Source organism: Canis lupus, chromosome 31 (genome assembly GCF_011100685.1).
Source record: "Canis lupus familiaris isolate Mischka breed German Shepherd chromosome 31, alternate assembly UU_Cfam_GSD_1.0, whole genome shotgun sequence".
Classification (NCBI taxonomy): domain Eukaryota; kingdom Metazoa; phylum Chordata; class Mammalia; order Carnivora; family Canidae; genus Canis; species Canis lupus.
The window spans coordinates 33,102,064-33,113,706 of NC_049252.1; the positions used below are offsets into that span (position 1 = coordinate 33,102,064).

An 11,643-nucleotide genomic window follows, 5' to 3' on the forward strand; every position below is an offset into this window, starting at 1 on the left:
GTATGAAGATTAAAGAATCAGCCTCTTTAATCTGACAGTCTTGGTAACTTAGACTGTGATACAATCCTTCTGCTCAGTTTTTCCCACATCATAATAATCAAATAGTCCCTTCCTTAACCTGAATGAATTCAAATACAATGGCTTTACACAGTAAAAGAGGCCACAGTTGATTTGAGTGAGAAATGCCTTTTCCACCTGTGAAAATGGCCCTGCAGTGCATGTAAGCTCTGGTGAGCACTAGGCCTGCCACAAGTGAGCCCAGAACAGTTATTTCTGCTGACACTGCCATTATTCTCTCTCCCCAGGACACTTCCTCTGTTATCAAGTAGAGCAAAGCCAGGAAAAAGTAAGTGAATCAAGTGTTTACTTGGCTGTTGAGTGTTGATGAAATGTTGGCCTTTGTGTGGTTCTGGACGAGGCATGCACTCTACAACCCAGCAAGCCCCAGGGTACAAAGACAGCCAAGGAGCAGGTGATACTCCTTAAACAATGCCCAGTTCCGGGTTTCCAGCCCTGTGTTTGTTCACTTACCCCAGAAGCTTGACTCGCAAGGGGCCATGTTTATGCTGACTGTGTCTCAGGGTCACTTTGGTTGAATGTGTCCACTGGTACAGGTCCCCCAGCAAGAGACCGAGTCCTAATGCCAAGAGAGATTAGGAGCCTGCTGGCAGGAAAAAACAGGGAGGGACAAAAAGAGCAGTCCCAAGTATAGGAGTTGCCAGCTTGCTAAGCTGTTGTGAGCTTGTATCTACTTGTGGAAAATTAAAATCAGTCTTTAGCCTGGTTGAAATAATCCTCAGACTGTCTGAAAACATAGACCAGGGAATGGATTTATAGACATCTTTTCAGATTGGGAGTGCAGGAAAGCAGAGAATAAGTGAGACAAAATAAGAAAATAAGAGCCAACTTAAAGCTTCACTCTGCTGAGACTAGAGCCTGTCTTTCCAGAAAGGCAAAAAGAAAAAAAAAATAATCATGATTACTAGTATTACTGTAATTATTGTTATTATTATAATGATCTAATGATTGTACACTAATAAACATCCACTGAGCTGTTTGCTCACTTCTGTTGGTGTCTACACTTTCTGGCTCCCTTGAGGTTTGCTGGTGCAATGTGGCAAAAACTGGGCTCTTCTGACATGAAAAAAAAAAAAAAAAAAGCAAATTCTAGCCAAGTTTAGGGCCTGAGTAATTTAATTGGACAATAAAAGAAATATTGATATTTGCACAAAAAGTAAACTACCACAAAAAAGGTTATTCTTCCTGTGACTGACCAGTTCTCCCTAAAAAGCTGAAGAGTGTAGGGCTCTGAGTGTTGAAAGACCCATTGTTTTCCTCCTGATTCCACCATGAGTTGGCACCATGGTCTTGAGCATTGTACCGACCTCTGTATGTCCTTTCTCGTTCGGGAAGGGATTGATAACTGCTGTGCCTGCCTTGATATGAGACATCAAGCACATGCGGAGACCCTCTGAGAAGGGCAAAGGGCTGAACAGCAGCAAGATCCATTGGGTGTGGGTCCTCTCACAGCATTATGTAATTTTGTAGAAATTACCCTCATAAGAAAATGAATTATAGGTTGGAATAAAAGCCTCTCATGGAAAATGACAGGTAAGTTCCTTTTGATTTTGTTCTTTCTTCGGTTTTAATGCCTTAGGCCCAGCAATCGCTCTTGTGTCAGACATCACAGATCAAAAATTCCACACACTCAGCCACACGGCCACTCTAGGATGATAGGTCCATATCACTAGAAACTTATTCAGGAAAATTCCTTCCAGACTGATGAGTGACTAAACTGCAAGGAAAGAGTAAGAGAAAGGGTGAAACCATAAATCAGGTAGAAAAAGCAGGAAGCAGGGACTTGCTGCATAGACATGATGATGCCCTACCCAGATTCCCCTTCAATGGAAGATATATTGCCCCAGCTGCCAGGACAGCTACTCGTCCTCCTTGAATGGCCTTAGTCGCAGAGGGATGGCTTACAACCAATGATGGATGGAGGAGGGAGTATTGTAAAGGCGTAGTATTTGGCCATTTTATCTCCCAGCTGGGACTGCCTGTCCTGCACCACAACTCAGCTTCTCCCCTGGCCCACCCGTGTTTCCTACCTCCTCCCTCCCTCTGGTGTCCATCCAAGGTCACACATTCTTAAACAACTTCCACCCTAAAGTCCATCTCAAAGGGTGTACTTCTAGGCAACCCAACTTTGACAACTAAGGAAGAGAACAGATGGAAATCTCCAAGACAAAGAGGAGAATGAGGACAAGGGACAGATCTCTTTCCTTTGTACTGTTGTCACTTGCCCTTAGCTGGATTACTGCTGCAGCCAGATGCTGGAGTACAGCTAGGTTCTTAGGGTGTCTGTCTCATCCTAGCTCTGCCACTCACTAGCTGTATGGCTCTGAATAGATCAACCTCTTGGGGCATCTGTCTACCTATTGGCAAGTGGGGAGACTCATGACCTCACCTGCCAATTGAGTCTTTGTGAGGGTCTGGTAGGGTAATGATGGGAATGTGAGGGTCTGGTAGGGAACTATCACATTCCACCTGCTGGCGATCGTTTCTCTTCCCTCCACCCAAAGCTTGAAAAGCCAGTAAGATCTTGAAAACAATAGTCCAAAAGGAAGAGTTTCTACTCTGCCTTTCAATTTTCAGATTGGCAAGGTGATTGTGGGGAAGAATTAGGGGCTGGAAGTTAGGGGAGGTGGGGGGCATTGTTGTTTCATTAAACTCTCATGCAGTAGGGTAATCTTGAGTCTCTGCTACCTGTGAGTCATCAGACCAGTCCCTCATACTCCTCAAGTGGGGGTCATGGGCATTATTAAAAATATTACACACAAATAAAAACCTCCCATACAGAAATGAGCCAAGTAAGAGGAGTCCTAGAAGACCTCCCTGAAGAAGTAGCACTTAAACTAAGAAATAAATGATAGATAGGAGTTATGTCGATGAAGAAGAGGGGGATGGTGATCCCCTAATCTGAGAAAGTGCAAGTGTAAAAGAATCCCCATGGTGAAGAGAGCAGTGAGCACAAAATTTGGAAAGCATGAGGGTAAAGCCTGGAGAAGTAGGGGAGTGAGTTGTGGGGCAAGACTCTAGAACTAGGTGAAAACCACATAGAGCAATTCCTGGTAGGTGAGTGAAAGGCTTATTAATTTATATATTTGAAAAAGAGAGAGATAGAGAGAGAGAGAAAGCACGAGTGGGGTGGGGCAGAGGAAGAGGGAGAAGCAGACTCACTACTGAGCAGGGAGCCCAATGTGAGGCTGGATCCCAGGATGCTGGGATCATGACCTGAGCCAAAGGCAGACACTTAACCAGCTGAGCCACCCAGGCACCCCAAGACTTTTATCTTTATCCTAAGTGCAAGGGGGAGCCATACAATGGCTTTCTGTAGAGTATTCAAATGAGTGTTCTGGGTGCACAGGGAAGGATAGATGAGAGGAGGCCAGAGTAGGTAATATTAATGACAACTAGCACTGATTGATTTAGTATGTGTCTGGCACACTCATAAGTGTTTTAATGAAGTGCAGGCACCTGATCAAGCAAGTACTATTATGATCTTTATTTTAACTATGATGAAATTAAAACACAGAGAGAATAAATAGCCAGTATTCCATCCAGGCTATCTGGCTGCAAAGTCACACACTTAACAACTACACAACACTATACTATGGGTAGACCAGATGGATGGCTATTTCAGTACTCTAAGCTGGGTGGTAGCAATGGAGCTGGGGGGAAGTGGATGTATTTTGAAGATATGTAGGACATTAAAAGAAAAAAACACGGGATTAATAGTACACTTGTGATGAGCACTGAGCAACATATAAAATTGTCAAATCATTATATTGTACACCTGAAACGAATACAACACTGTATGTTAACTATACCTTAATAAACTTTAAAAAAAGAAAAAAGGGAAGAGATCAAAATTCTGTTACAGATGGGTCAGAGGATGTGAAGGATGCAGTCTCAGAAATAGGGCTAGGATGGAGCTGGACAGTGCCACTCACTGCGATGTGGAGCATGGACAGAGAACCAGGGTTGTGGTGTTTTGGGGCAGGGGAAGGAGGTGGGGGACAGCAAGGGTCCACTTGGACCTGCAGAGCACTGAGGTGCCTTAGGGACATATCTGGTAGTATTGAATTCTCAAAAGGAGACATGGTTCTATCCTCTCACAAGATTCTAGACCTTTCTGCTTGTTTATTATCCATCCAATCTGGCATGTTTATTTGTTAATATAATAGAGCTAGTGTGCTCCCAGGGTAAGAGGCCGCTATCACCCTTAACGCTTCTTTCTGAGGGCAAGAGAACTCCCCATTGGAACTGGATATCAGCACTAGGTCACCCCATCAAGCCTGAAAGCTGCTACTGTGCAATGAGGGGACAGTTGAACATGAGCAAAGGTTAGGAACATAGATTTTCCATAGGACTCTGTGCAGTCAGCTCAGGTTGCCATAACAAATATCACAAACAGGGTGGCTTAAACATCAGATGTTTATTTTCTCATAGTTCTGAAGGCTGGAAGTATAAGACCAAGATACTTTCATCGTTTATTTCTGGTGAGGGATCTCTTTCTGGCTTGTAGATGGCCTCCTTCTCAATATGTCCTCACATGGACTCCACCCTGTGTGCTTTGAAGAAAGAAAGATCCCTAGTGTCTCCTCCTCTTCTTAAAAGAATACCAGTCCTAGGGCACCTGGGTGGCTCAGTCAGTTAAGCATTTGCCTTTGGCTTAGGTCATGGTCCTGGGGGCCCGGGGAGGGGGGTCCTCAGCTCAGCAGGGGGTCTGCTTGTCCCTCTGCCCCTCCCCCTCACTCGAGCGTGAGCACTCTCTTGCTCTCTCTCTCAAATAATAAAGTAAAATCTTTAAAACAAAAAAAGGATACTAGTCCCATTGGATTAGGGCTTCATTTAATCTTAATTATCTTCTTAAAGGCTCTATCTCTGCATATAGTCACATTGAGGGTTAGGGCTCCAACATATAAATTTGGGGGTGGGGACACAATCTAGTCCATAACAGATTCTAAGCCCCACCATTTATGAATTGTGAAATTGCATTCTTGTTCCATATATTACTCTTCTAAAGTTCAATTTTTCTATCTGTAAATATAGTCACTGAGAAGATGCAGTGAGATAATACACATAAGACGTGGGTAGCCCAGAACCTGACAGGCAGTAAACACTGGTAGAAATTATCTTCTTCTCTAGCAGATGTACGGTGGATAATCACTCTTCGATTGTTGTGCAGTTCAGAGCTCAGATTCCTGGGCCCACAGCGATCCTCTCCAGTTACTCCTGTCCTTATTCTTTTAATCTTGTGGTCTGACCTGCAAAAATCGTGGCCGTGAGTTGTGAGGACAGTTCTGCGACATCTTCCCAGACAAGACTGCCCTTCATCCCAAAGATGCCTTGTCCCTGTGCAGGCACAACCATGCTTGGCATTTTGCTGCCCTGCGTGAACAAGAAGCCTCACCTATGACATTTGCTCAGTGAGAGCAAGTTTAGGGAGAGGGGTAAGGAGTTTCTTTTGGAGAGCATCCCAGAAACTGAAAGGTGATTTTCTCATGTGAATTATGGGTGGGGCAATCCCCTTTGCTGGGACTCCCTTTCTCCTCACAGTTTGTTCCCAGGGCAAAATGACTGCCCCATCTATGACCTCTGATGAGTCTTTCCCTGAGAAAGAGGCACCAGTGCTGTCTTGCTTCCATTCAGAGTTTTCTTTGCTGAAGCTCCCAAAATATAACTGGTCTCAGAAGCTGGTGGGTCCCATGTGCTGTGGCCCCTGGTGTGGGGCGTGATTATAAATCAGGCAACTGAGTTCACGCATTGTCTTGCCGCCCAGGACACTAGAGATCTTTCACTTTGATGGTGAGGTACGAACTGAGACAGCTGAGTCCCTTTGACTCTGGTTTCATGGTCTAATGGTTTGAATGAAAGAGGAATTCCTAGATGCCCCAGATCCTGAAAGAGAAGATGTCCCCGCTAAGGAAACCACGGGGAGTGCAAGCATGCCTGATTTGGGGACAGGAATTCATAGGGAAGCGACTATTGACAGGGCCCTCCCCACCCTCCTACAGCCCATGGACCAACCACCCATAGGGAAGCATGCTATGTCCATGGAGATGCCTCAAGATTCTATCACTGTTTATATCAGAAATAAATAGCCAAGTTTCCCATTAATTGTCATCATTTGCACCAAACAGAGAGGAAGAACTCATATGACTATAGTTTTTAAAAAACAAATAATCTTTAAAAAAAAAACCCAATAGTTTCCTATTTCTTTTCCCAGCAACCATTTTCTTAAGAGAAAGGGGTGGGGGGAAGACTGAATTTATACTTTTGTGGGTACTAGCAGAACAAGGGAAGAAAAACACCCCATGCACCTGACCTCTTGGTACCCTTCCTCAGGATGGGAGGTTCATGTCTGAAGCCTCACAAGCTGGGGCTTCATAAGGCACCCCTGCAGCCCTGTTTCCTGGAATCCGCTAAGAGAAAAATGGCAAACCAGCCAAGATATTTGACTGAGGTTTGCTAAGAAAACATATTCTCAGTTTGGGTTGTTTTCTGAGGGGAGGGTCGGAGATGTGGTTTAAGCAAGAAAATTGCTCGTGGACAGTTATGGAAATAATGACTCTTTCACTGTCTTGCATGTCTCTGGCTATAGTTACAGGAAGCAAAGTGGAACAGTGTTTTAAAATTACCTGGGGAACGAACACAGGCAGGGGCAACAACCAAGTGAGAAGTGCCGGAGCCAAGGAAACATCATTCCATGTCAGTGATCAGGATAATTCCACAGCCGGAGGAGGCCGTTAGTTACTCTTAAGTGGGAGGTGGGAAGGTTCTGGTTTCTGGAACCTGGCTAGACTTTGAAATGAAAGGAGAGAATCAACTTCATCTGATTTGTTGCCCACACTCCCTAGAGAAGAACGTAGCTCAGGTCTCTGACGTCTACCCACCAGGAACCTCAAAGGACTCACTTTCCTGCTCTTTTAATGAGGTCACCCTATTACATGTCCTCCAGACTGCTGGACTCGAAGATGGTTCTAGGTACTTATAGTGTGTAGCATAAAGGCATGAACGGTTTCTGCCGCTCTGAGTCAACCCATGACTTGAAAATGTGGATGATTTTAGTTGTTTGACCATCAGAATGAGTTTTTTCTCCCTCCTGGATCTCTGTGGTTACCTGAAGTGATATCCTGTGTCTCTTACTCTCTATCAGTTCGGAACAAAGAAAAACTTGAGGGCATGGCATATCTGCTTATATATTTGGGGTTAAAGACTCAAACTTTTTACCCAACTATCTTCACTAATCCGTGGAAGATCCTAAATTCTTGGAGATCACGGCGCTCCCGTGGTCGGTCGGGATGGGTCGTTCATTGCACAATTCTTGCTCAATGAGTCACTCCTTCTGGGAGCCTAGTGACATGTACTCCGTACCCGCAAGACACCCGCTGCGGGGCTAAGCTTTGGGCCTGGCAAGGTGAGTCCCACCCATCCCTGAATATGATGCCCCTCAAGGCAGCATCCATAGCACCGTGGGAAGACAGAGGAGGGGGTGGTTACTTCTTACAGAAATCCCCAGAGAGGGAGAATATGGATGTTGGTCCAGGAAGGATGAGAAAGACCTTGGCAGGGAAGCTCTAGGTAGATGGCTTTCCAAGTACGAGCAAACACGGCTGCCGGAAGTCAGGAAAATGGAGTGGCTAACACTGCTGTCCTAGAAGATACAGAATGAAGTAGCAGGTGAGTGGGTGGTGAAATACAGCAGGTCTTCAGAAGACAGCGATTTGGATTTTTTTTTTTTTTTGTAACAGCTAGGAACCACAAAAAATGTGTGAGTGGGTCAGGAAAAAATAGTGGGTGTTGTCAAGGGAATGGTGGGTATGAGGGGGTGGCGATGATGAAGGTGCTTCAGACCAAGGGTGCAAACCCCTGGACTTCGTCCTGGCCTGCACCTGGCAGCTGTGGACCAGGACTTAATCTATCCGGCCTCAGTTCCTCCAGAGCGAGGGGCAGAGGCTGGCTGCCCCCGACCGTCCAGCACAGCAGCGCTTCCTGCGAGCCTCCTGAGACACCGTAGGGAAGACAGCTTGACTACTTGGGAAAGAGACGCAGCTTGGACGCGACCCTGGTGATGGTGGCTCTCAGATGCAAGTACTGGTCGGAATCACGTGGGTGGTGTGACAGGAGGTAGGGCAGCTGGGACCTACCCCCAGAGATTCTGGTGCAGTCCGGGGATGCACAACACTTGGCGGAACCCTAATTGCCTGCCCCAGGGTTGTCCAGTGCCCTCAGATTGGAGGAGTGTGAAGCCCGGCAGGGCTGAGTCGGCGTCCAGCATGAGAGGGGCACCTCCTGCCTCCCCAGCTCACCCCGATCGAATGAGGGGTCTCCTCACAATTTTCTTCTCCTCCTTTCCACTCACCTCAGCCCTTCTTGCAGAACCAGATGAGAGCCTGTTGAGTTCAAAAGATCCCCAAGAGCCAAGAGGCAAAGCTGCAGCTTCCAGAGTAGCTGGTCTGAGGGGCACAGGGACCGGCTGTCCAGGTGCCACCAGCTGCCCCAGCTGCCCGGGCCTCATCAAAGTTGGTCAGCAGCCCCTGCTGAGCCCTCCCCAGAGCTAGCTGGGCCAGGCCAGGCGCCACCCCTTGGCCCTTGATGCCTCCTCATGCCTTTCTGTCCAAAGCCTCACACAGCAGCTGCAGCAGCAGCGCTGCTGAGAACTTGCTGGAAATGCACAATCTCGGCTCACCCCAGACTTTAACAAAGACTTGAAGGGACTTATCGGGGAGCACATTAACATTTGAGAGGCTCTGGTCTCTGCCTCCTGGGCTGGCTGTCAATGGTGCCTTCCTACCCCACCCTGGGGGTAAGAAGGAAGGGGAGGGAGTGGAGGGGGAGAGGAGGAAAGAGGAAGGAAACAAAGGAGGAAGTTGGTGGGGGGGGGCAAGGGTGAGTGGAAGCAGGGGGAGAGGAGGAGGGAGAGAGAGAGGGGATGCAGACTGTCCAGACCTACCCTCTTATGGGCAAATCTCATGCCCCAGTTACTTCTCCTTTCTCCTTTCTTCCATGGCAGCCTTGCTGATGTCAACCAGGACCAGAGGGTGGGGAATTTAAAGAACTTTGAAACAAAAGACAGCTTCTGTTTGCCTTCCACTTCCTAAAAAGGAAGGCCTTATTCACCGTTCCTGTAAGAGATACAAAGCTCTGTGGATTAGGGGTGACTCGTCCCACAGCAATTTGCAGCAGGAAGCACCTCAGACCCTAGAGTCAGTCTGAGCGTAAGCAACTGAAACCCTCAATTAATCAGATTGGCTTCCACCTTTCGGGAATAGCAAACACGGAGAAAACAAATTAGCACCTGGGATGGATCCTCTTGTCTTCCCGTACCGTTCAGAGTGTCGCCGGGGCTGGTGGCAGGTGCACAGACATCTGTGCCCCGGTGCTCCCAGGCAGGGCGGGGTGGGCGGACGGGAGACCGAAGTGCCAGGGTTTCCATCCTGAGCTGCCCTACACATGTTGGCTTGGCAGCCGCTCAGCTCAGTCTTAATTTCTTGGCCCATGCACTGGGGATTAAAAACCTAATAACTTGTTCTGTAGAGCCATTGTCAGGAAGATGAAGGCTTTGTGGGACTGCTCACCTGGTGGCCACTCCACAGGCCTCAGCACCCGTCTCGACTCCCCAGTACGGTTGCTCATGTAGGAAAGACGTTGGGGTTCAGAGCTGATGGCCAAGGAGGAATTCTTGAGACATCTTTGCTGCACAAAGGTGGTTTTATTAAAGCACCGGGATGGGACCTGTGGGCAGGAAGAGCTGCCCTGGGGTCATGAGAAGTGGCCCTTGATATACTTTCAAGTTGGGAGGGGGTTAGGGAAAGTGTAAGCCTCTGAGGAATTTTGGAAGCAAGGTTTCCAGGACCTTGAGGAGGCTGGCTATTTTTGGGGGAAAGGTTATTTATTACCGTCTAATAAAACTTGAGCCACGAGACCCTTCAGGTGTCTATCGGTGGGTCATATGCTCGGGGGAGGATTGCCAACTTGTCTTGGGGGAAGAAATAAAGAAAGCTTCCAAAGGGATTTTCTATGTTAAAGTAGACTTGCAGGGTCCTGAGGGTCGGGCTAAGATTGCCTTTTGTTCTTAGCAAAGTATTAACAGCGAGACAGCGGAGTTTCTAGAGGAAGGTCACTCTGCCTGTTTCGGGGACTGGTCAGTGGGCTGTGGGCAGTCAGGAGATTTAATTATTCTTTTGCCTCTGCCTCCCACATCACTGTGTTTGCACGAGGTGAAGGGGACCCTGGGCTCGCCCCAAGGCCCGAGCCCTTGGCTCTGCGAAGAGAGCTTTGATTAGGGCCCTCCCCGCTGTCCACAACACCGGCAGGAGCGTGTTTCCCCGCTGGGGGATCCCAGGAAAGGCCTTCCTGCTCTAAAGCAACAACTACTGGGTGTTATGCTATATGTTGGCAAATTGAACTCCAGTAAAAAAAAAAAAAAAGAAAAAAAAACATATTTGCATGCAAAAAAAATAAAAATAAAGCAACAACCAACACAAACCGAACAGGAGCCGAAGCACTTCAGGGGAGCCTGGGAGTGAGGGCACCTCCCTTGTAGGAAACACACACAGCACCATCTCTTGGAGGAGAGCCGTACTGACTCTCGGGCTGCTCCCTGTGAGCCTCTCACCTGTACTTTCAGCCTAAACCCCAGGGCTTCTTCCCAGAGAAAGGTTCCTCTTTTCTTGCAAGGGTCTCGAATACCTTTGTTCCTCCCTCTTCTCCATCCTCCCCCCCAACCATTCCTTCTCTCTAGCTTCACTGAGTCTTCGATCAGTATCCCCCAGTTTCCGTCCTAATTTCTAAATTTATAACTCAGGCCAAACCTTCAAAGACGAGTTCTCTAAGAGGATTATGTTTAGCCCCGTAACACAAAGGGCCTTCCTTCTTCCATCTTAGCAGGGGCAGAGCAGCACCGTCGTTAAGATCCTGGCCTCTGCTGCCCCGCTGGCCTCTCTCCTGCTGCGTGACCCTGGGCATGTTACTTAACCTCTCTGTGCTTCCGTTTCCGACCCGAAAACAAAGCTGCAGCCGAAACCACGGTGCTTGCTATAGAGTTAGGTGAGTTCATGCATCAAGCACTCAGAAGAGGTCCGCGGAGGACTCAGAGCTACTGTGTTTGCCCTCAATGGACTTCAGGGCTGTTCTCTCCTGCAGGGAGATGATTTCCCTCCGTGTGTCGGGTCACCCACCAGGCCAGCATTTCTGCAGTGAGCTGTAAAAAGCCGATGAAGGCCACACTTGGGAATGCACATTGTTAGCACACGGATGCGGTGATCTTGATACAGGAGGTCCACAGCCTCAGTTTCAGAACCGCTGCACCCCCTGTGCGCACCCCAGGGGCAGTGATTGCCCTACATCCCAGCCCCCCAGCACCTGCAGGAGGGAGCACCGGGCTCCCTGGAAAGAGGGGCTCCATTTACGCTGGTTTGCTTCTCCATCTCCTTTGAGAAATGGCTTTTGACTGAACAAATGCTGGCCGGACTGGACATTTATGCTAAAATAACGGGACATTTCAGGGCAACTGGCAATCCGAGTGCTCTCCTCTTCTTTTTCTTCCGTTAAGAGCACATGTGCATACATTCTCCC

General features: G+C 47.8%; 1 long non-coding RNA gene across 1 annotated transcript; it reads right to left on the reverse strand.

The window, feature by feature from the left end:
- Nucleotides 1-4,825: 4,825 nt before the first annotated feature.
- On the reverse strand, nucleotides 4,826-9,205 carry LOC111093490. The gene is made up of 4 exons (XR_005382016.1): nucleotides 9,020-9,205; nucleotides 7,574-7,720; nucleotides 6,705-6,867; nucleotides 4,826-5,330 (listed from the first exon to the last, which is right to left on the reverse strand). It is a non-coding gene; the product is annotated as an uncharacterized LOC111093490 (long non-coding RNA).
- Nucleotides 9,206-11,643: the final 2,438 nt, after the last annotated feature.